This window comes from Diabrotica undecimpunctata, unplaced genomic scaffold (assembly GCF_040954645.1).
Source record: "Diabrotica undecimpunctata isolate CICGRU unplaced genomic scaffold, icDiaUnde3 ctg00000614.1, whole genome shotgun sequence".
NCBI lineage: Eukaryota > Metazoa > Arthropoda > Insecta > Coleoptera > Chrysomelidae > Diabrotica > Diabrotica undecimpunctata.
This window is the reverse complement of record NW_027311919.1, coordinates 135,640-161,478: the sequence shown is the minus strand read 5'-3', so window position 1 is coordinate 161,478 and position 25,839 is coordinate 135,640. Positions and strand designations below refer to the sequence as shown.

Genomic DNA, 25,839 nt, shown 5'->3' with positions numbered 1-25,839 from the left:
TTATTGGTAAAAAATAGGACTTCATCAACCATATCAATATTGATAATAGTAAAAACCGCATCAATTTCTGTTTTTATTTGACACGCAGTTCCTTTGGAACCAATGTTTCCCAGGAAACATTGAGTTTATGCAGCAAATTACAATGCCGTGCCCGGCCGAAAGTTAAAGATGAAATTGAGTTTAGGCAGGAAGGTTTAGACTAATTTAAACTGTACTATTCGCGAAGAACCGCAAAGAAGGCAACGCCTGGTGGTAGATTTCAAAAGCATCCACTTCGGGAAAACCTTGAAATTGTCATTAATTTGTATATGTATTAGCGATCGGTTTATATTGTAATTAACAATGACTTCGACTTCAAAAAACTATTGCAGTGTTCCTCAATGTTCATCCTATTATAATTCACAAAAAAATTTCCATACATAAGTTTCCGCTGGACGAGAATATGAGAAAAGTTTGGCAATGCATTTTGCGAATTGGCAAACCTATAACCAAGTACATGACTGTGTGCAGTTTACATTTTACTGAGAACGATTAATTTCCAAGTAAGTGTTGATTAAAATATTATTTATATTTTAATATATTTAATTTACTTTATAGTAACACCTGAAACTAAATTGAGAAGACTGAAGAAAAATGCTGTTCCATCAGCTAAATTGCCCCAAAGGTCTTATGAAGTTATTAGTAGAAAACGTAAAGCGTAATTTTCAAATTTTAACGTGGCCAGCTCCAAAAACTGCCTCACCCTCAACTAAATATCTCTGCCGACCTTGCAACCACAAAAATAATTGAGATAATGTAAATTTTACTTTCCGTGTTTCAAACATACTGTAAAAAAACAAACATTTAACAAATAAACGTTGAACAACGTACTCCAACTTTTACTTTGGCAAAACACACGTGTAAATGATTTATATTATATGTTTTATAGCTTCGAGATCAAATGACAAAATGATTTGTTTTCCCGAAGTGATCATCTATCTTTGAAAGCTTGAGCGCCCCCTGTCGGAATTGACTATCGCGAATAAGAGGCGAGATTGTAGCCACCGTTGTAGCACAGGGTTTGCTGCGTAGATTTTTAAACGTAATAGTAGTTAAAGTGGCGCACCTAGGATTTGCCTGGGGGGTTTGGGTGGGAACCTCTATTTTGAGACCTTAAAATTTGGGTTTTAGTTTAATTTAAAGTACTAAAGATATCAGTGCCAAAGATTTAGGGAACTGATACCCTGCCTATCATTTAAAATCACCCTCTTCTCCTTGTGCACATTTGATTGTCGCATGTACCGTACTCCGAAAGTGTCGCTGTAAGGCTGACGACATTTTTGGAACACTTCCGTCTCTTATCTAGATCTTATCTCTGTCGTTGGTCCGGTTGGTGTTTCTCATCTTTTCTTTTTTTTTTAAATACTGTTCGGATGTAATTGTGAACACTATTCCATCCTTCTTTACTTCCCGTCATCTTCACGATCATCTCTCTCACAGTTACAGAGTTTATACCTATTTCTTTTTACATGCTGTTTTTCTCCACTCTACATATATTACACTCCAGCATTTTGTGAGTAACAGTGTCGGAATATTCACAGTATAGGCATTTATCTGTATCTGTCTTTCTGAACCTATGAAGATACGTCCTAAAACAGACAATCTACCCAGTCCCTTAGGCTCGGGATCAGCATCTTGGTACACTGGGCATTGGGCAACGTCTTTCGTGTTGTTCCACTCTTCTTGCCATCTTTTCATTAATCTTTCCGTTTCTTCTTTTTTATGGCTCTCATAGAGACGTTTCCTTTCTACTGCTAACACATGTAGAGGAACACAACCCGTGATAGACGACAAGGCCGCCGTAGATACAGTCCTGTAGGCCCATGCTACTCGCAACAGACTCGTTCTGCCTACTTTTCTTATGAGCCTAATATTAGGTATCTATACCTAAATATAATGAAAAATATTATTAATTATTGTGTATTTATACAATAATTATTATATTCTACATATTTAAAGTGGTAATTTAATTCTTAAATTAGCGTTTTGGATTTTTGGTATTGTGTGTGAAAGACAAGTTATATTTTCCTAGGATTCTTTATATATTTTTTTACTTTATATGCCCACCGCCGAAACTCCTCCCCCCTCTGGGTGCGCCACAAAGTAGTTAGTGTTTTTTGTAACAGCTCGGCTGTAGGCCAAAGTAATAAAAAATAAATAAGAGGTACAAATAACCGACTTACAAAAGGAATATGCAGTCCCACTAATTTGTGCAAAATTTTAGTATCAATGATAAATATATCCAAGCAATAATAAAATTACACAAACATTGTACACAAACTATTTCTCAGGAGTTCTATATGAATAAAGGTTTAAGGTGGGAGTGTTCATTAGCACCGATTTTATTTAAAATATATTCAGAACAGGTGTTTAAAAAATTGGAAACGAAAATGCCGCAAAATGGGAATTCTCGTAGGAGATGAAACCTTGGACAGTTAACTCCTTGCAGAAGCTCAGTCGGGTAGCAGGAAACAGAGACGACAGCAGTTATATGTTTAGAAAATTATACGAGGAATCTTTAAAATTGGATGTTACAATAAATACAAAAAAAAATGGAGTACATGGTAGTGGGTAAAGATGATTGACAAGGCTTTGGTGCAGGAATATTCAAAATTAAGAATGTTTATTTGTTTAAATATTTTGGTATCTCTCTTACAGCAAATGAAAAAGCAACCAAAGTAGGACAAGTAAAATTGGGCAATGTAAGAGGCAATAGGTCTACCACATTCGTTACTGGAAGTGACAAAAATAATGCTATACAAAGCAATTGCTTGCAGCATCACCACTTATGGCTCAGAAATATGGGAGCTAAACAAAGACGGAGAAGTTACCATAATAAGTTCTATTAGCTCTTCTTTTATTATTTATGTTAAATGCTTGCTTAAAATCTATAAGAGGATATGTATTATGTACTTCGATATCGGGTTTATATTATTGATCAATTTACGTCGCGATTATATAGATCAGGGGTTACCAATTATATTTCTCGGGTCCGTTTAAAAAAAACTACTGCTCTTAGCACTAAACCAGGCAGTGGCGTAACCGGGGGGGAGGTTACCCAGAAACCCTCCATTACTTGTAACCCCCACCCCCTCAAGAGATCATCCTGGTTACGTAGTTAAAACCAGGTAAATAGGCCACCTTGTTTAGGGAGGGGTATAAAATAAACTCAAGGAAAAAGATGATTATAAAGCTATTATATTGTTTTTTCTCCCGTCTTTGTTTAATAAAGTTTTGCGGCGTAATTTGAAATATTTGTATCTTAAAAGGTAAAAGAAATAATAAGTTAGACTTACTCACAATCAATTTAATTTAACTAATCGGACGACCGGTTTCGCTTTCTATAATATGCAAAGCATCTTCAGGTCACGATACAAAGTTAAAATGCTGAAAATAATAATCCCATATTAGGGTGTTGTCTAATAAAGATAAAAACAAAGATAAAAACATAGGTAGGTGATATAAATTATATAAATTACAACAATTATGCCAATATTACATGGCTGTGGTTTTATAAATGAATAAAATGTTTAAGCAGACAAGGTAAGACCCACAAATTGGTAACATAGTCTATTAAACTGTAATGAATTAATAAATAAACCAATAAATAAACATTACTTACATGCCATCAATTAATAGAGTACCGGCATGTAAGTTATGTTTATTTATTGGTTTATTTATTAATTCATTACAGTTTAATAGACTATGTTACCAATTTGTGGGTCTTACCTTGTCTGCTTAAACATTTTATTCATTTATAAAACCACAGACATGTAATATTGGCATAATTGCTGTAATTTATATAATTTATATCACCTACCTATGTTTTTATCTTTGTTTTTATCTTTATTAGACAACACCCTAATATGGGATTATTATTTTCAGCATTTTAACTTTGTATCGTGACCTGAAGATGCTTTGCATATTATAGAAAGCGAAACCGGTCGTCCGATTAGTTAAATTAAATTGATTGTGAGTAAGTCTAACTTATTATTTCTTTTACCTTTTGAAATGGACTCACACAAGCAACACATTCATGATTTGTATCTTAATTGAACTGAACTTAATTTAATCGTTTAATGATACTGTTTCTGATTACTTTTCTTCTGCATCTATAGTGTTCAACAATTTCATGGAACATATCTAAACCTATTTAAACATTTAAATGTTAGTAACAGCTTACTTTAAACAACATTTGTTTACTTTACTTTACCAGCTTCGCTGGTCCGTACACCATTACGCTTGAGTGAAAAACTGTTGCTTAACAGTTGCACAACATTTGCAATTTTGTGGAAATCAGCATATCTCCTTTTTAATACATTCCAAATCAAGTTCATTAATAAAACGTGAGAACTAAGTAATATCAATATCTTTGTTACTATCACTAACGGATTGAGAGGAAAGTTTAAAAGTTCTGCCTTAATATCCTCAGAAAAAAGTTCAATATTTTAAGAAAATCTTCTAATATCCGACAAAAGTTCACAAACAAGTTTCTCCTTGCATTGTAGTTTTAAATTCAAAAAGTTCAGATGTCTGAAGATATCCGCAAAAAATGCGATATTTGCAACGTTTTTTGCGTCCAAGAGGAAGCCCAAATGGTCATTTACAGCTTCATTATTAATAGTGGATAGAAATTCTTTTATGTTGTCAAGTATTGCAAATAATCTTTCAATCACTAAACCTTGAATTGACGATGCCTCAAAGATGATTTTGCACGTGCAAAGTTCACTATCTTCATGACGGTTTGCATTTTACTGTAAAGAATTGGATTTAAACTGCAACACAACATACTTTGATGAATAATACAATGATACGATATTAGATATTGCACATAGAATCGCTACTTAGTTGCTGGATCAAGAGTTTTCTGCACCCAACCATCGCTGCAGCGCCGTCCGTAGTGATCGAAATAACTTTTTTTTAATCCAAACCATCCTTGTCAAAATCGTCCATCACAGCCTTGTGTAAATCCTCTCCTATAGTAGTTCCTGATATTGGCAAAATAGTCAAAAGTTCTTTAACAAACTCTTCACTGGTTCTGTCCAGGTACCCCCCTATAATTACAAGCTGTGCTGTATCTATAATGTCGCATGACTCATCCAATTCCAAAGCAAAAATATTTAGTGACAGCCAAGATTTGTTTTAACGTTTTGTATGTTTCATCTGCCAATACCTGTGTATTCCTTGTGCTTGAAATAGTAGATATTGGAATACGCTGAATAGTATCGACAACATCCTTTTTATTTTCAAATACTGAATTTCCTGATTCCAGAAAACACTCTTTAACGACAGCCGCGTCAATAAATGGCTTCATATGTTTGGCAAGCGCCCAGGAAATGCGTAAAGAAGCATCAGAACATTTTTCTTAATCGGTCATTGATCGCTTAATAATTTCCGTACATGCAGCGTAATTTGAAAGTTAACTCACAAGTTTACTTCTACGAATTAGAGTTCCTATTCTGTATTTTTCGTCAAATATTTGATATTTTGTTTCGTAATGCCGTTTAATATTCAAACTTTTAATTATTGCCACAGTCTGATGGCAAATCAAACAACAGGTACTGCTCCAACTCGGTTTGGCAAAATGAAACAATATAAAGCTGTCCATTCAGGTTGAAACTGCATGTTTTCTGATTAAATTTTTCTTTTCTTATTAATATTGATATCAATGTAAAATATAAACAACGCTAGAATTATATAGAAAACAACACTTAAAAGTATTAACTAGAAACACTTAGCCCCCTTTCAGACGAGGATACTGTATCCGAGATACTGTATGCGAGATACAGAATTTTCGATGGCGGCTGTATCGGATTCACGGGCATGCTCGTCAGTGTGAAAATAGTAGCAGTGCAGTGCGGTTATATTTTTGGATTATGGATGTAGAAGAGTGTGTTATGCTGTGCTGAACATATTAAATAAAAAGAAACTGAAAAGACGACGTAATTTGTGGGTTCATCCTATTGTAGAATTAAGAGAAACCCAGGGGACCTATAGTTTGCTGTATCACGATTTATTGCAAGATCCATCGAAGTTTTTTAATTATTTTCGAATGTCTGTGAAGTCGTTTGAAGAACTTCATAAAATTTTGGAAATTGAGTAAGAAAGACACAACTATGCGTAGAATTATTTCATCAAAAAACGGCTTTCTATGACTTTTTAAAGTTAAAGTCTATGACTTAAATTTAAAATAAATATGTGTACTTATCTCCAATTTGTAAATTGTTTACCTCGTCCTAAATAAAAAATGACCGTATTCCTTTCACAATAATGTAGTTTGATATTCGTTAAATAATCAAAATTCCAATTAGCAAACTTTTAAAACTAAACTGTATACGTATGAAACAAAATATTAAAATATTCTACTATGTATTTATAATAAAAACACGTTTATTTCTTACCATATTCATTTTGCTGTACTGCAGTCATGGCCTCAAAATTGTCGCTTAGAATTTTCGACCCAGCACTGCTGCTTTTTATTTCTATTGCAGTAATCTGGCGATGCTGTATCCCATAGACAGGGATTTGATTGTACCAAACAAATTAATTTGTCACTATCAAATACAGTACGCTCCATTATTTAACTATATTCAGAAAACACCGTCTTTCTTTCGTTGCTCATTCACAATTATTAGACAGAAAATCGCGCGTCTATGGAATGTGGTGCAAAAGTATTCGTGTCTGAAAGCGTTCATTTAACGTAATGTTTCTTCTGTATCTGGGATACGCATTCAGTCGTCGGCGACAGGAAAGTCCGAGATACTGAATTCGGTATCTCGCATACTGTATCTCTCGCGCGTCTCGTGTGAAAAGCTCCATTTGAGTCTATGTAATATCTGCGTCTCGGATACGCGTATCTCGAATACAGTATCCTCGTCTGAAAGGGGGCTTAAACAACACTCAGAATGACGACTGATCGAAGATTGCGATGCGACAAGCAAAACTAAGACTGAGACTAGGTATGCGGGATATTCATCGATGATTGATAAACATCGTACTCCTTGGATAAATGGTCGATGTTTTGCCATCGACATTTAGATATTCGATAACATCGATGTTAAATGAAAATATCCAACATCAACCCCGGTAATCTTTAGTTTTATTAAATACAATAGAATTATTATAAAATTCCACAGAATGGTTACGGGCGGGCATGTTTTCGACGCTGAAGTACCTGAGGGTCTTAAAAGTACCCTTGTTTTGGACGCTGCCGGAAGGATTATCGCAGGTGCCAGATATTAGATATAATTAGGGTTTAATGATGGTCATTGAAATTTACTTAGTTACTAGTTATTAGTTTGTCAGAGAATAGTGAAAAGTGAACATGGAAATTTCAACGTTAGTAAGTAATCGTGGTAAAATTTTGTTCAAAGTGAACAGTTTTACTTTTTCTCAAGATAAAGTACTAAAATCGGGAGAAACGTATTGGATGTACGTAAAACGGTCGTGTAAAGCGAAGATATTCACGAAAGGGCCAGAAAAGTTAGTGATCCGAAGTAATCTAGAACATAATCACGAGTGTGATATCAAGACGCTTAATAGGCAGATTGTGCGTAGCAGTGCCAAAAGGAAGGCTAAGGATAATTTGACCGAAAGGCCGTCCAAAATCATACATAGTGCGTTGAAAGAAAATATAGTTTGCTTGAGTCACATGTCTGTTAAAGACGTTAATTTAATACGAAATCAAATATACAGTGAACGGCGAATGGCTCAACCGAAACTGCCCAAAAGTAAAGAAGAAACTATTGCTGCGGTAAATATTATGAATATCAAAATACTTAAAGACGAGAATTTTATATTTGCGGTTGAACTAAGTTCTAACATTATCATCTTCTCATGTAACACTAACATGCGTTTTCTGTGCGGCAGTGAAACGATTTATATGGACGGTACATTTAGTTACTGTGCTCAATATTTCAAGCAATTTTTTACCATACATGTATTTATCAATGGACATTATATACCATTGTGTTATTGTTTACTTCCCGACAAATCGGAACAAACCTATATAAAACTATTTAATGTTTTGAAACGCAAATGTGAAGTAATTGGTCTAAAATTCAATCCAAAAATCATTTTCTCCGATTTTGAAATTGCTATCCACAATGCTGCGCGTTTTGAATTTCCAAATGTGCACATTAAAGGGTGCCGTTTTCATCCCAAGGTGCCCATGGTTACTATGTCAGAAATATGCAAATTGAAATAATGTTATTATAAAATACAAAAGAATTTCAAAATTTGAAATACAAAAGAAATTCATTTTGTTATGGTTCCATTACCTGAAAATTTGGAAAAAACATTTTAGTTGCATTATAGACTGGTTACTAGGTACGTCATAGAAAATTTACAAACTAAAATAATTTTAGTGTTCAGGCTGCTTCCCTTTAGAGTTTGCTAAAAGATTATTTTGGGCGTGCATGATTTGGACGCTAAATTTAAAATTCGACACTGAAAAATAAAATTACCTGTTTCTGCATACATGATTTGGACGCTGGGTGTAATTGAAATGTAAATGGAAAGTCAGGTAATAAAATTCTAGAGATTAAGCTTGATAAGGTTTATTTGTCACTTTGAAATAAATACGACATACATTTTACGAAATGGAATCGATCGATACAGTTAGTTTGATACTCATGTATCCTATTTCATTGTATATCTAACGAACATAATTTTTTTTCTACTCTTTGGATCTTCAAGTCTATTACTTTCACTATTACAGACACTATTAATTTTAATGTAAGTTTCAGTTTGAAATTTTTTTAAAACATCAATAAAATGGAAAATATTTGGATGAGCATGGTAAAAATTATCATTAAAACGCGAGTGGAACGATTCACAAGCATGAGTTGTTAATTGTAAACTCTCACTCATCGCAGCCCACATCTCCGACGGAAATGTTGCGTGGTCGCCAATGTAGGTGTCCAATAAGTAGTCGGAAAACTTTTCAATTTTTGAATCCTTTGGTTGAATAGCCATAAAATCATATATGAAAGATTCTTCGACTTCTGAGGGAGGTAAAAATGGCAGCCCAAAAATATATTTCAGCCATTTAGATATTTCACTGTCTGCCAATTTATATTCCCGAATTAAGCCACAACCACCGATATTACGATACCAAGCTTGCATAAGATGAAAACGGCATTCTTTAATGTGCACATTTGGAAATTCAAAACGCGCAGCATTGTGGATAGTAATTTCAAAATCGGAGAAAATGATTTTTGGATTGAATTTTAGACCAATTACTTCACATTTGCGTTTCAAAACATTAAATAGTTTTATATAGGTTTGTTCCGATTTGTCGGGAAGTAAACAATAACACAATGGTATATAATGTCCATTGATAAATACATGTATGGTAAAAAATTGCTTGAAATATTGAGCACAGTAACTAAATGTACCGTCCATATAAATCGTTTCACTGCCGCACACTAAACGCATGTTAGTGTTACACGACAAGATGATAATGTTAGAACTTAGTTCAGCCGCAAATATAAAATTCTCGTCTTTAGGTGTTTTGATATTCATAATATTTACCGCAGCAATAGTTTCTTCTTTACTTTTGGGCAGTTTCGGTTGAGCCATTCGCCGTTCACTGTGTATTTGATTTCGTATTAAATTAACGTCTTTAACAGACACGTGGCTCAAGCAATCTACATTTTCTTTCAACGCACTATGTATGATTTTGGATAGCCTTTCGGTCAAATTATCCTTAGCCTTCCTTTTGGCACTGCTACGCACAATCTGTCTATTAAGAGTCTTGATATCACACTCGTGATTATGTTCTAGATTACTTCGGATCACTAACTTTTCTGGCCCTTTCGTGAATATCTTCGCTTTACACGACCGTTTTACGCACCTCCAATCCGTTTCTCCCGATTTTAGTACTTTATCTTGAGAAAAAGTAAAACTTGAGCAAAATTTTACCACGATTACTTACTAACGTTGAAATTTCCATGTTCACTTTTCACTATTCTCTGACAAACTAATAACTAGTAACTAAGTCAATTTCAATGACCATCATTAAACCCTAATTATATCTAATATCTGGTACCTGCGATAATCCTTCCGGCAGCGTTCAAAACAAGGGTACCTTTAAGACCCTCAGGTACTTCAGCGTCGAAAACATGCCCGCCCATTATTTTTAGGTAGGTATTTCCCGAAATTTTGAAAAACCCTTTGGTCGAAACATATTGTTTAGATTACTATATGTTTCTATAGAGTATTTCGTTATAGTATTAGTACGGTGCATTTTAAAAATGTAAAGATATTTATACATTTAGATTTTATCATAATTTTATACTATAATTTTATTACTATATATTGAATTTAACGGCGGTCTCCAAAAAACAAGCCCATGGTCCGGATGCGGACCTCGGTCCGCCATTTGGTGACTCCTATTATAGATAACGTGTATTGTTCATCCCAGCTTACTTCATCCCTACTGGCAATGTTATATTGTGGTTTTTGTATAATTTACGAGTCTTGGCTTAATCAATAAACAAGCTATGGTTAATAATAATATATAGTCGCTAATATCTATGGTTGATGAGAATTTTTTCTCTAAATAAAAAAAAATAAAGTTATTATTTTTTTCAAATTGTTTTATAATAATTTAATTTACAGTTTAATTTTACGAGTTCATTTGGAATTTGATCATTTTTATTCAGATTTCTTCTTTTTGCTATCTTGTGATGCTTCTGCTGAATATTTGTAATTGTCGTATATAGCCAAATAACTTTTTGAAATGCATTCCCATATTTTAGATCAATATTATTTTGGACTATTATATATTTAAATAGGTTTTTTATCTTTTCTATTTACTTATAACTTTTGTATCCACAAAGTTCATCAATCCATATTTCCTTTTTTCCCATTTCTGTGATTCTTTGATTATTTCCATTTTAATATTTTCTTGGAGTAAAAAGTTCTCAGGGTTATAAAGCGTCATGGATTGTTCTGCATTTCTTTATTATGAATATGGCCTGCTTTCTTTAGTTGTTCCTGGTGTTACTCATGTTTGAATTCTTTTTTGTGTTTATGCTCATTTTGATTCAAACTTAGGAATACTTGGTATACTTAGGAATACTTAATATAATTGATGGATTCGACCATTACTTGATGGAAATTTATTTTATGTAACAATAAAACACTGAAAACTTTGTTTTCAAAACTTCCACAAAATTTATTTTAAACTCTTATCACTACAGCTGTTTCGGCTGACTGCCTTTCTTAAGTGATCTATTTTTGGCATGCGTTTACACTTTATAGTCTCTAATGAAATAGGTTGAGGAGGGGAGAACTGTTTGTTTCAAGTTGGTCATTCAGAATTATATCTGTGTTTTTTAATTTGTCGATTTCCATAGATTCTAACAAAGATAGTTTAAGGCCTTTATTTTAAATGTGAAGAATTTTAAATTCGTCATTAAAAGAATGATTATGATCTAGAAGGTGAAGTGCGTATGTAGAATCTGTTTTTCTATCATTGAAAGCCCTTTTATGTTCTGCTATTCGTTTATTAAAATTTCTTCCAGTTTGACCGATGTAAGTTTTTGAGCAGTCGCCACATGTAGGTTTGTACACACCACTGTGTAAGTGTTTTTTATGTCGGTTCTTGTTGTTTTTAATATATTTGAATATGTTGTTATTTGCCACCAGCTTTCAGAAGAAATAGTTCAAACAAACAAACTAAATGACCAACTTGAGACAAACAGTTCTCCCCTCCTCAACCTATTTCAATAGTGACTATAAAGTGTAAACGCATGCCAAAAGTAGATCACTTGAGAAAGGCAATCAGCCGAAACAGCTGTAGTGATAAGAGTTTAAAATAAATTTTGTGGAAGTTTTGAAAACAAAGTTTTCAGTGTTTTATTGTTAGTATTATATAATTAAATACTTAATGTAATAGACGCAGTCTCTAAATTACCCTAAGTGGTAAATATGTATGAAGGAATGTTGTGTTACAAATGAGAAAAGCTGTTGTCTATTTCCCAATTTTTTTCAATATAAATATAGAAAAAGCTTTAAAAAACTAAAAATAAAATCCTGCTTTTAGGTTTAGTGACTATTAACGACACTGATATAAAAAATATTGTGGATTTATGTCATACGCGTTGCAGGAAGAGACCGGTCGAACGAACTGGATCATGATTACATCGTCTGCATATCACAGATGATGTCGATGAAAATTTATTCATTTAATGTATCACTTCGTTCCTCTCAGTGTAGATTCCTGAAAAAGACATTAAATGACTTAACAAATTTTGGAGATTACTCCAGTCGTCAGAGACGAAAATGCCACTGAACCTCTAAAAATCATACGAACAAGCTGAATTTTGCCGGGAATATTAATTTTATGGTCCCAAAAAAGATGCAAAAAAGTTTACCACTTTTACCTCAGGACTTCCCTCTAAAACCTCTCTCGTAAGAGGGTAAAAACGCAAAAAAATCGATTTACCAAGAATCTGTACACCTTAGAAAAAAATATTTCAAATAAAAAATGTGAGGCATTTTAAATATATAGTTAAAAAAATGCTGGATTTCAACTTTCACATAACAAACGATCTAAAATATTTAAAACTTTTTTTTAATTACACTAGTACGTTTTTCAAAAGAACAAAACTTCTGCAATAAACTATATCTAAAACCGTCTTCTTAAATGCATTTCCCGTGACGTGTGATCGTTTGTAATGTAAAACATTAAATTTTGTGCTTTTTATTCATATTTCAAATGCCTTATATTTATTACCACAACTCAAAATTGAAATTTCACGTCATAGGTTTTTAAGATTGATATCTAAAAATAAAAAAATTACTACAACTGGTCAATAAAAGTGATTAATTTTATTGATCTCACGAGAATCGTAACAAATGGCAAAAATCGCGCCACGTTAATTTATTTAATACATTTTGGGGTTCCAAAATTAATATTCTCTGCAAAATTCAGCTTGTTCGTATGATTTTTAGGGGTCAACTTGTAACGATAAGATTACTTTATCGTTACTTATAGATATAAAATAACTTAATTCTGCCTGTATGCAACCAACTATACATGGACTTGTATTAAATAATTATCTCTGTATCTTTAGGTAAAAGGTATGTTTATCAAGTGGTCAAACTGTTTACCTGTCGTTTCCGCTTAGCTTGGAACTGACAGAAGTCAATCATTTTAAAAGTTTAAAAAAGCACTTTACATTCGACCTTTGAAGGGGACAGAAGATTCTCCAGCGACCAACGCCACGTGGTTCTCGAGTTAGGAAAAATTTTAAGTTTATTCGGAGGCCAATTTAAGTTACAGAAGGCATGTTTGTTTTGATGAGTATTTGAAGTTTTGGAAAAGAAGGTTTTAGTTTAAATACTGGAATATTGTTGCGTTGGGTGAGTGTCATTTTAATTAAAAAAAAAATAATTTTTTTAAACCATTTTTAGTTTCATATTAATACCATTTATTCAATAATTTTATTCTAATTATATCAGTCTAATCACGTTCAGAATTCTTTCTATTAGAAATTCTCCTAAGTACATTTTCTCATACCAATATCTAATCAATTCGATAATGTAAGGAGATCCTTCATTACTTTTTGCATATAATATATTCATCAAGGTAAGTTAAACTTTATTTCTTCCTTGAAATATTCATAATAAAATCCCAATATACTTTTTATAAATACATAGTTTTCGGTTAATTTTTCAAGGTCACAAAAAATGTACGAAACCTTTCATTAATTATCATCATTCGGGCTAGGTTTTATTGTTCTAACCGCCTTTTATTTATCAAATCAGAATAAAGCTAATGAGAGCTTTCTTTGATTTTATTTTTAGTCGCTGGAGGAAGAAGAAAGAATATAACAGTCAATTTTCATTTTGGATTTGGGTACTGGATGGAGTTTGGTTTATTTTGAGTTTTTGGTTTTTTTCCCTGGATTCTGGAGTTACTGTTTAGTTTTTGGTGCTAGGAGAGTGAGACTTCTAACTTTCGCCCGGACGAGTCCCAGCGGCGTTAAGGCTTCCGGAAGAAGAACCTTCTCGGTTTGAGAGTAGTCAGGTTTTTAATTGTTCTCGTACTATTTTAAAAATAAGTTACCTAAATTTTGTTTAAACTTTTAATGAGCTGAACGAACCAACCTTAATAATAATTACAGTCAATTTTCATAATCCATATTTGCATTTCATTATCTATATAACATTTAATTTTTCTTAATATCATTTGTTTATTTTTGTCATTAAATAATTTAAATATATATATGTATTAGTTATAACAGCGCACAGGGTATTGAAATACAATTTTTGTAAGGTCATTTGTGCACAAAGGTCCATTTGGTATTTTTACAGCCCTACTGGTAACGTCATTGGTTAATCTTGGACCTGTTCCTTTCCAAACAGACCAATTTAAGTACATTTACAGGTTATCTGATTTGAATCAAATCAGAAATTGTCAAACTGATACATTGGGTTAAATATAGGGAAAGGTTATAGTTGTTTGGATATATAAATATTTTGGTTGTCAGTAAATTTAGTTCTAATTAGTGAATAAAACTTTATCGAAGGTTAAAAGCATTCAATTTGAAGTGTAACCAGAAGTTCATACTTTTCTAGTACATGGGGGAATGTAAAATATATTGTATATAAAAAAACAAGGTTAATAGGATTTTCATATTATTTCATTTCATTTCATTTCATTTCATAGGGATTATACTTTATTATTATTAAATTGGGTTGTAAGTGATAATCTGTTTTATTAAACCACCTTCTTTTATATATAAGTGTATATCTAGTTACAGAAAATCATAGTTATCGGCAGCCATAAAGTCACTAGGTGAAGTGTTTATTAGATGAAGAGTCCAGTAAACATCTTCCCTGGCGCCCTAATCATCCTTCTTTCGTACATTCCTGTTGTCAGTACTTACTCTTAGTTCGTTTTAATAATTCTTATATTTTCTTAGTTAATATCTATATTTACCATTCTTTACTGTTTTCTCAGGACATGCAAATAGACCTAACCCTACCTTGAGTATTAACTGGCCAGTCTCAAGCATACCCAGCTAGCTGAACTGCATTCAGTTTCAACTTCTACTTTTAACTTAGTTTGAACCTTCTTCACTACTACTCTAAAGATCTTTATCACGTATTTGTTACAAACTATCTGACGACTGAACTCATATTGTGCCGCTCTGTCTAAATTTATATTTTAAATGATTCCGTTCTATGTGCGCCATACTTTTGTTCTCGTTGAACTTTTCTACGTATGTTCTCTATAATAATAGTGTTCTTAGTATCATCGATTTTTTGTAATACAATTACATTAAACCAGAGTTTTTACCAGAGATTTAGTTTTTATTCTAAGTGGAGATCTATTCTAAGATTAAAAATAGCTCAAAACCCCTTATACTGACCGTGAACGTTGACGGTGAACATCAATAATTTTTTCACGAACAACAGGTTATTCTCCATCGATACGTCATGTCTACGTCATAAAAACGGATTGTTTCCTTAGAATGTATTTTGTGAAAATTAATTGACTGTCTGATGCTCTTTATTCTCATGCTCTAGTTTTGGAACGTTATAAATTATATAGAACGTAAAGTAGGTGAAGGTGGGCCTTATGAGCTATAGTGAATATCAGATTACAACAGAATATCAGAAAAATAACAATATAAATATAAAACTATAAATTTTTTTTTAAATCTATGGAATACAATTAAAATAGTTCAGAATTTTACCAGAAGCTTAAAATATTTTGTAAGAAATACCAAAATGTCAGGTTTTATGGACTTAAAACATCATTCTGTTTTAAATAAAATGGTTCCTTACACCTTAAATAATAAACAAAACTTCTTTTTATAATTTTCAAATTTTATTTTCATTGTTTCCTACTCATAATACACCAAATGGAGGTAACTGCATATCATAATATTATTATTCTGGTTTGTAGTCGCGCTTGGTTACAAATAAGGCATAATTTTAGGGTATATGAGACGTGCTGATGCGTCGCGCGTCGGATACAACTTTAATAGTCCTTTATACCGTCTACGTATGATAAGGTAATTTAAAAGAAAAATAAAGAACATCCAAAAGAGTAGTTTTTGAATCGACATCTGTTAAATATTGTGTTACAGAGGCTTCACTAATAGTGATATTTCAATGAATTACATTAATATAAATCTGAATAGAAAAGTTTATTACTGGAATAACAAATTAGTAACAGTTAACAAAATTCTTAGTTCAGGCGAGACACATAAATTGGCACTTGGCCATCAGACTTATATACCAAATCCTGATTTTTTTAACAAACTACAATAAGCTCTTTGGCCACAACGAAAGCTAATAGTCTTATCATTGGTAGTTTAAGGATGTCTTCTGGTTCACTCCTCTGAAATTTTCTGCACCATGGTTCATTCACCTTGTCTATTTTTTATACTGTTTTCTTAAGCTACAACATCCAGTCACCATTTTGATGACCGTTTTATTCTCTCGTTTATTGCGTTCTATCAATTTGTTCGAGAGTTTTTTTATCAATATTATTGATGATTTTCTTCTTTGAATTGGATATTCCCTTAAATGGCTTACCATTTCTGTTGATGATTTCTTATCAGTCACATAATATTATATATATATATATATATATATATATATATATATATATATATATATATATATATATATATATATATATATATATATATATATATATATTGTTATGATGTATTGTTTGTGAATGATGAGCAATGAGTATTTTTAATAATATAATATATAGGGTTTACACATATATATCTAACCTAGCCAATGTAAATTTAAAATAAACTATCTTTAAATTGAAATTGTTATGACACTAACTAAATTATATTAACAAAATTTTGTACCTTTCTGTCACTGAATGGCTAAATGAACTGTTTTCCACTATATAGATTATAATCACCACTCAAATGTCTTCTTCTCAGCTTCGGTTATCCTTGTTTTTGTGAAATTACTTTTTCCAATTATTAGCTTTCACCAATTTAAGATATTTTTCTTCACCAGCATTTATAAACCACCAAGCAAACCAGCAAACAGCATTTATTTTTATTCTTCTTTTCAATATATCAATATCCAATCACCAAAATATCATTTAATTTTAATATTCAATTAATACTTCTTCCATTATCATCATTTATACATAACATAATTTTTAATCTTCAATATTATTTTCTTTATACTGTTTCTTAATATTGATTTAACTCACTATATTGAACAATTGTAACTGATTGACTGCCTCTAACTAATTTTCATACTAAAAAACTCATAACTGATTGACTAACTGAATGGACTTTCTTACTAAACTGCCCTCTTGAATCCAAATCACGGGAATTTATATCTTTTCAATATTTCAGAACCATCTGGTAAGAAGTCATGTTCGATTTAGTTCTATTTCTTCTATATGGATGTTCTCGAAAAAAAGTATATGTTGGATCTACAGACATAACCATTATTTCCAGAATGTTCGACCGTAAACAAAGGTCAAATTCTCTATTCTGGAGAATTCTTTAATCTTCTATTGATAATTTTGTTGACATTTAGGCTTTTCAGATCAGAATATACACTTAAATCATTAACTTAACATTCTAATTTAATAAACTATACATTTTATTATTATAACCCCACTTATATTCACAACCATTCCTTAAATGTCACTTCAGAGTATGTATATCTGGTTGCCTAGTCACATGGCTCACTTAATATATTTTACAACATTATAATTATATAAAAAAAATACTTTTTATATGCTAATTTCTTAAAAATGCCCTCACATAAATGATTTTTATTAAATTCTCTAGTATATAACTTATAAATTATTTTCTTTATATATAGATATATATATATATCTATATATATTATATATAGATATATATATATATATATATATATATATATATATTATATATAGATATATATATATATATATATATATCTATATATATATTTATATATATATATATATATATATATATATATATATATATGTATGTATATATATAATATTATATATATATATATAAATATACAATATAATAATATATACTAATATTATTATTTATGTGATATGTTTTATGTTATTTATTAAATATTCATAATTATTTTATTATTAGAATTCAAAATAATAATTACAATAAATCATTGTGTGACTGAGAACTGTCAATTTTGAAATACGTTAGTGTCATGTCTAATCGGCAAATTTTTTACGTGTTTTGTTCATACGCTGGTATATGTAAGTTCGAATCCGAGTTGTTGGTTTTTTATTTTTATCTTCCACAAACATTTTTTGAAGTTATACTTCTATACCCGCGTTCGACGTTGGAAATTTGTACTGAGTGAATCGGCTAAATTATTATATATGTAAAATATAGGTAGACAAGAGAGAGAGAGAGTAGAAAGAGAGAGACAGAAGATATATTTTCTCTCTCTTTCTCTCATGAGAATAAACATATTCCTTTTGTAAATATATTTAATATTTATTAATATTATTATTATGGTAAATTAATTATATGCGTAAGTAAGTTATGTATATTGTCATTTGTAAATACTTATGAATATTGCATTTTAATTTGTATAGTATTTTTATATTAATAACAAAATAAACAATGAATTTTACCGCAGAGTATGTGTAAAATATATATACATATATATATATATATATATATATATATATATATATATATATATATATATATATATATATATATATATGAAAATTACTGAGTTCTCGGGAAGAACCGCGTTGAGTTTTAAATTCTCAACGCGGTTCTTCCCGAGAACTCAGTAATTTTCATTTATCTGACCGCGGAAACTTATCCGAAATATATATATATATATATATATATATATATATATATATATATATATATATATATATATATATATGTCCATTACTCAAATGTCCATAATATTTTTCATATTCTACAGTGTAACTAGAGTACGAAAGCCTTGATTCTTTTTATATTACATTTTTTTTAAGGTCCATGTATCAGCTCCATATAATAATATTGCGAATGGTACGTAGTCTGCACGTTAGTTGTGGCTTCATTCGTATAAGTGCTGATCTAGCAATCTCTATGCAACTGTTTATTTTATATTTTGGACATACGTTAGAAAGATTTAACTTGACTAATTAGGGAAAAGAGCTTCTTTATCAATCATTAAAAAAACTTAAGAAAAAAATTAAAAAAATTACTTTGAATCATCTAATAAAGATAAATCGTCCCATTTGAACCATTTTACTTCTAATTACGATCCAAATACTATTGATATAAATTCATTATATGAGAATAATTGGCATAAAGAACTGAATGACTATTTGAAATTTGAGAGAGCGAATAAACATGAGGATATTTTAGAATGGGGGTCTAAACATACGAATCTCTTCCTTTGTTTAAAGAAAATTGCAAGAGACTTGTTGGGTATTTCTGATGGAACATCTGTTCCAACGCAAAGATTAGTCTCTACATACAATTATTATAAAAAAACTTAGCAATAGATTATGCAAAGATTTAACGAGTTCCTTTCGAGAATCTTGAACTCAACATCTTGTCTCGTCTTGAATCTAATACAAAATTCTTGTTTCCATCTCCTCCCGAATTCGAGACTAGACGAGATTTTCAAAGTCACGAATCTTGTCGGCATCCCTACTGGTTATTCATGTTACAATTTGGGCATATTTTATTATCGCAATAAACCAAATATTTAAATAAAGCATTCAGATTTAAAAACTGTAAAACATAAAACGACAAATTACCAATTCGATCTTGTCAATTTTCTTCACTAATAATAGTTTATTTACACCTAAAACTATCTACAGCAACACTCTCATAAATTTCAGTCTGGACAAATAAAACTGGATATTTCTTTCCAACGTGGAAAATAGAGCTCGGAAACAAGGAATATATTCAAATGACTTTATAAATTTAAAGGTAGACAAACTCGTAGCATGAAGTACGGCCAGCTGAATATCCTAATAAAACTTTTGTCTCCCTGAAAGCTCTACCATGAAAGTTTTATGAGAACGCATGTAAGAATGCTATACGGTCTAGAATGTGTTTTGAGGGTAATATAGTACTCTAGAAAGACTAGAAAGTTTAAAATAGGATATATTGTTGAAAAAGTTATACCTAATTATATATGTATGTATAGTTAAATTTACATTTAAATTTAAATATACTTTTGTAGTAGTTCTGTTTGCTGCAGCTAAAATAATGTAATGATATTGAACTGAGTTTATTAGCCTAATTTATTAATTTTAGTAAATATGTACAATATCATACTAATTTATTTCACACTATAATTATATAATTTATTTACAGTTTGTATTCCCTACAATACGCTCCTTACATTTCAAACTCGATACGATTATATTTTCAGACTATCTAACACAATGAGAATTCCTCTATTTGTATTAAAAAGCCGTTGTTCTGGAATCCCTCGGCGACCTGTGTTGAACTTTCTCGAACGGAAGGGAGTGCCAAACAGATTTCTAGCGGGTCGGAGAATATACTAGAACACAAGTTAGAATAACAAAATGTTACAGGTTAAATATGACTCATATTGATCGTAATAATATTCTAAACCAAGATCTGCAAAGACATGAGAAGTTTATACGTAGGTAATTAATAATTTTAATGAAATATTAAATAAATCAAATAATATTTACGTTGATGTGTTAAAAGATCGAATTATTAGAACTGAAATAGTAACTTTTTTTTCTTTTTCTTTAGGTGTCATTTCTAATAGCGATTTTTGATAACTTTTACAAACTCATCTTTATTTTGCACTTTTCTTATTAAGGTTTGGAGGTATATTAATGTCCATTTCTTAATGTTACGCAACCATGTCATTTGTCGTCTGTCAGAACCGCGTTTTCCTTCTTTCTTCCATTATTAGTTGACGGAAGTTAATATCTTCCTTGTCTGAATATATGTGCAGGATAAAATGTTTTTTGTTTTTTAATAAATTCTACAATTTAACGAACTCTATTTATAATAGGGATGGCGGTTGTTGACAAAACACCAGTTTTCGGTTATACCGTTTTTACTAACGGTTTAACCTGGCGGTTATAACCGGTGAAAGAAACCGGTTATTCCAAAAACCGGTGTATGGTTTTTTTAATAGATACCCAATAGGTTACAATGTTACATTTACATTGCACTTTAGCTGGCGATACTCTATTCGAATCAATATTAAGGTAATACATAAAATGAGCACACAAAATCCAATCATATATATATATATATATATATATATATATATATATATATATATATATATATATATTATAAAATTGGATAGCCATTATCACCAAAAACTTTTCTCTTGTTGACATAAAACAATGTCTAATTCCTCGTGAAAAGTCTTCCAGAACACCACACATATATATGGCCTATTTAAATCGAAATTTACGAACCCTCTATGTTTCCTCTACGTCCCATTGTCAGTACATACAACTGTCTTATACAACCATTGGCCAAGTACTTGGCCAAAACTCTACAACCTCTCGCCGAAAATACTTCATCCTTCGTTAAAATTTTTTTTTATTTCATCGAACTTCTTAAACAATACCCTATCTCACTCTCAGACATTCTAGTATGTTTCGATATCGTTTCATTTATTACAAATATTCCTATAGACGAAACTATAAACATTCTGAAAACTAAATACAGTATCCAGCAAGACCACTTATCTCTCATTAAACATTGTATATGCTACACTTAATTCACCTTCCAAAACCAATTCTACAGACAAATAAATGGGGCCCCAATGGGCTCTCCACTATCTCCAGTAATTGCCAATATCTTTATGGAAGACTTCGAGCCCCGAGCACTATCCACATCAATGCTCAAACTCACATGTTGGCTACGATATATTGACGATACATTCGTCATTTGGTTCCATGGCAGGGATGTTTTGGTGTCTTTTCAAACATAACTGAATGGTATACATCCCAGTATCCAGTTCACGATGCAGGTGGAAGCTGATTCATCCCTACCGTTTCTTGGCGTTATTATAAATGAAAAACCAATTCCAAGGTTTTCATCACTCTGTTTATCGAAAACACACACATACCAATCGTTACGTGCATGCCAACTCTCAAAATTTTCACAAATTAATTTATTCTCAGTAATACGCTTATTTTCAAATCAATATGCCCTTTCGATGGTGCAAGTTCAAAATCACATCAAAAGGTGCATCCACAGACATAAATCTCCCTCTCAATCTTAATCCAAATACTTAGATCCTCATCATACGAAAGCTTTATTTTTTCTTACATCAAGGTGTCACTGACAAAATCGACAAAATTCTTAAATCAAAAGGAATAAAGATAATATTTAAACCCCAAAAAAAATTTTCTGATCAATCAAAGACAACATTCTAAATCAACAACACGAAGTTTATGAAATTTCTTGTGCAGACTGTTCTCGATCTTATATAGGCCAAACAAATCGTAGAATCCAAAATGGGATTTATAAACATTCAATTTATGTTCACAACTCCGATTCAATTTCAGCCCTGGCTCAAGACCATCTTCATACAGCTCACAAAATTGATTTTGAAAACTCCTGAATCATAGCCCCCATCCGCTTCTATAAACCAAGAATTATCCGAAAATTCATGGAAATTGAAAAAAGGCCAAATTTTCTCAATAAAAGAGATAACGGCATATCGTTACTTTCGACATGGAGACCGATCATAAAGATAATATCGTTATCTTGGCCCATCAATCAAAATACAACTGTTAGAAATATTTGCACCAACCCCTCGCCAATCTCTGCGAAAAATCCCACGCTAACCCCCACGTCAACCGCCATCCAAACCACATCACCATCGACGGTATAAATGAACCGTCCTCTATTCTCAGTACCAGTAATGCATTGGAAAGTGATCAGTGTAGTAGTATCTCTGGGGGCTCAGGAGACTGAAACCTCGCAAGCCCTGAAGTAGACATCGAAAATGTCTTCTTTGATGTCGAAAGCTTGGCGCAATGATAATATATATGTGTGTGTAGATAAAGTTTTAATATTGCAGTTTTATTTATGGATTATATTTAATTATTATTAAATACAAATTCGATTTCTAACATCGAAAAGATTGTAATAGATATGTTCGTCCATTTAAAAAGCTGGGCAAGGATCGATCCAACCGTAAAAATGCGCGAATCGTAGCGAACTCCGATTGCCTAGTAAAGTCACACTGTTTTGAGCCTTTCGACCCTTGAAACTCCAAGAGATATCGTTGTCACCTTTGACTAGAAAGGAGACGGCCATAATTCCACGGATGGTAGCCTCGCACCATTACCCGCTCGAGTAAGTGAGTCAACCAAATGTCCAAACCTGAGGCTCCTATCGTACTGAGCAGGATTACTTTCGCAACGACGAGTCATCAGTAGGGTAATACTAACCTGTCTCACATTGGTCTAGTATGGTAGTAGATAATAATTTAAGTACGAAAAGTAACTAACATAGGTTGTATTATATAAAAGGATTTCGCATTGTGTTGGCCTGTATTTTTCATGAAGAGTATTAAGGAAAACTCATTCATATATATGTTGGTTGGTTAAGCAGCTTCTCATCTGACACAAAGTCGTTCAACGAAGACATCAGTCTTTCTCATGCCACCAAACTTCCGACTAACGACATGTTGGCCGGCCAAACTAGCATACAGGTTCTGCTTTGCTCTCAGAATACAATGGGTCGCTTAATCTCAACAGCAAAGTCTGCTATAGGTAAAGAGTAAGTTCATTTGGAAAAGAACTTTGAATCTGTGTTTCTAGGAAACCTGAACTGGAACCACTGTTCACCAACACCATCCCTAAATTGTGTGAAGACCAAGAAGGATTTGATTTATTTTGAACCCACTTTGGCCTCTTCAGTCTGGCAAGTGCAGGAAACAGAAAGTTTTCCAATTTTGGAAACGTACTTCCTGATTTCTGAGCCTGAATTGGACGTGGCTTTGCCCGCTACTACTGGAATCATATATAATTTTTGAACGTTGGATCCGTGAGTGTAGCATGGCACAGCAGAGGTTTTTGTTAAAGCTTGATACATTTCTCTTGAAAGATAGTTACAAGTTTTTAGCATAGCCTTTGGGCTGCATTGTTTTTTCTAAAGAGATTTTTTAAAATTCTTTAAAGAAAGAAATTGATGATGGACACAAGGGGGATTACATAGCTAGCAGTAATGTACTGGGAACCTGAAATCTCCTTTGTGGCCTCATTGAAAGACAATAAAATATTTACAATTTCATTGATCAAGTTTATGTCGGCACCAGAACTTTTATTCTCAGTGCTTTTTTAATTGAGAGATCTGCCAATATTGCAACTATGGAAGACTACATTAGTAGAAACCATTAGAACGCCCCGCGTAAGCGGGGGCGGAAAACTACCCAATTCTTTCTATGAACTCATTATTTTTTCCAGAGATAACTTATACGGTTTTTCACTGGTTATTAATTTAAAAAGACAAAACCAGTTATAGCCGGGATAATAAAACAACCGGAAAAATCGATTATTGTGGAGTAAAAAATACGGTTTTAGGTTTCAGTTTACTTTTATTCTTCGGTATAGACTTTTTATCTGTCATATTTTCTATTTCTACGAGGAATGTTTTGTCAGCAATTTTATTGCCTTCGCTCAGTTTAATCTTTACCCGAAATTTTGTTTAAATTAATTGTTTTAGTTTGTGTTTAATATCCTTGTTATCTTTGGTCTCCACCATTAAACCTTTAATTAGTATATAATTTTCTCTTTTTTATCTCTCAATTCATTCTATTTTATCATTTGTTTTTTTAATCCTTTTTCTAAGTCTATTTCTAAGTCCATATTCTTTTCTTTCAACTTTCTGTTACATTTGTAAGTCTTCCTTAAGTACTTACTGCGTTTCATTTCTCTTATCATATCATCGTGCCTTGGCATATTTTCACGCATCATATGCAACATTATTATCTTCATTTTAGTTAGCGCTCTTATTTGGTGATCGCTCCGTAGCTTTGCTCTTTTCAAATACTTCTTCTTCTTCGTCATACCCATTTGTTTCTCTTTATCTAATTCTCTTCCCCGCTTCTTTTATACTCTGTTCTTGTCGTTACCGGTGTACGGGTAATTTATATTTTGTATATGTGTTTTGAATTCGTCGTTTATTTCTTCAAATGTTGCTAGATGGTGCCCTTTTTATGTTTTGTTATACTGGTTACTTATACTGGTATTTTCCTTTTATTAACTTCCTCTTTTAATATGTGTAACCAGATCCTACTAAATTCTGGAGAGGATTTTGCGACACAATTGGTCTCATTTAGTATAATTAGTTCCGCTTCTATAATTTTTTACTTTTTACCATCCGTTTCTTCTAGGACTGCACTTGAATTATTCCATTGGACCCTATGTTCATTATCCCATGCGTGTTTACATATTTAAGAACTATCAAATTTACTATTTTTAATATACAATTGATGTTCACTTATTCTTACATTACATGGCCTTGATGTTTTACCTAAATAAAACCGATCGCATTCACAAGGTATTTTATAAGTACAATTCTTTATCCTTTCTTGTTCATTGTTAGGTTTGGTTTCAGACAAAATAGATCCTAATGTGTTTGTTATTTTGAATGTTGTTGAAATGTTAAATTTATTTCCTATCCTTTTACGTGTTTCTGATAATCCTTTTATGTGTGGTATTGTTATTTTCCTCGTATTATTCCTTGTGTATGCTGTAGGATCTCGTTCTAAGTTGTTCTGTTCTATTCGGTCAATTGTTAAAAATTACTTATTTATAAATGATAAAGGATA

The 25,839-nt window shown here is 31.8% G+C and overlaps 1 protein-coding gene across 1 annotated transcript in view; it reads right to left on the bottom strand.

Moving 5' to 3' along the window:
- Window positions 1-25,839, bottom strand: part of LOC140431277 (uncharacterized) — a 249,021-nt gene that overhangs the window by 152,698 nt on the left and 70,484 nt on the right. The window lies entirely within an intron of this gene.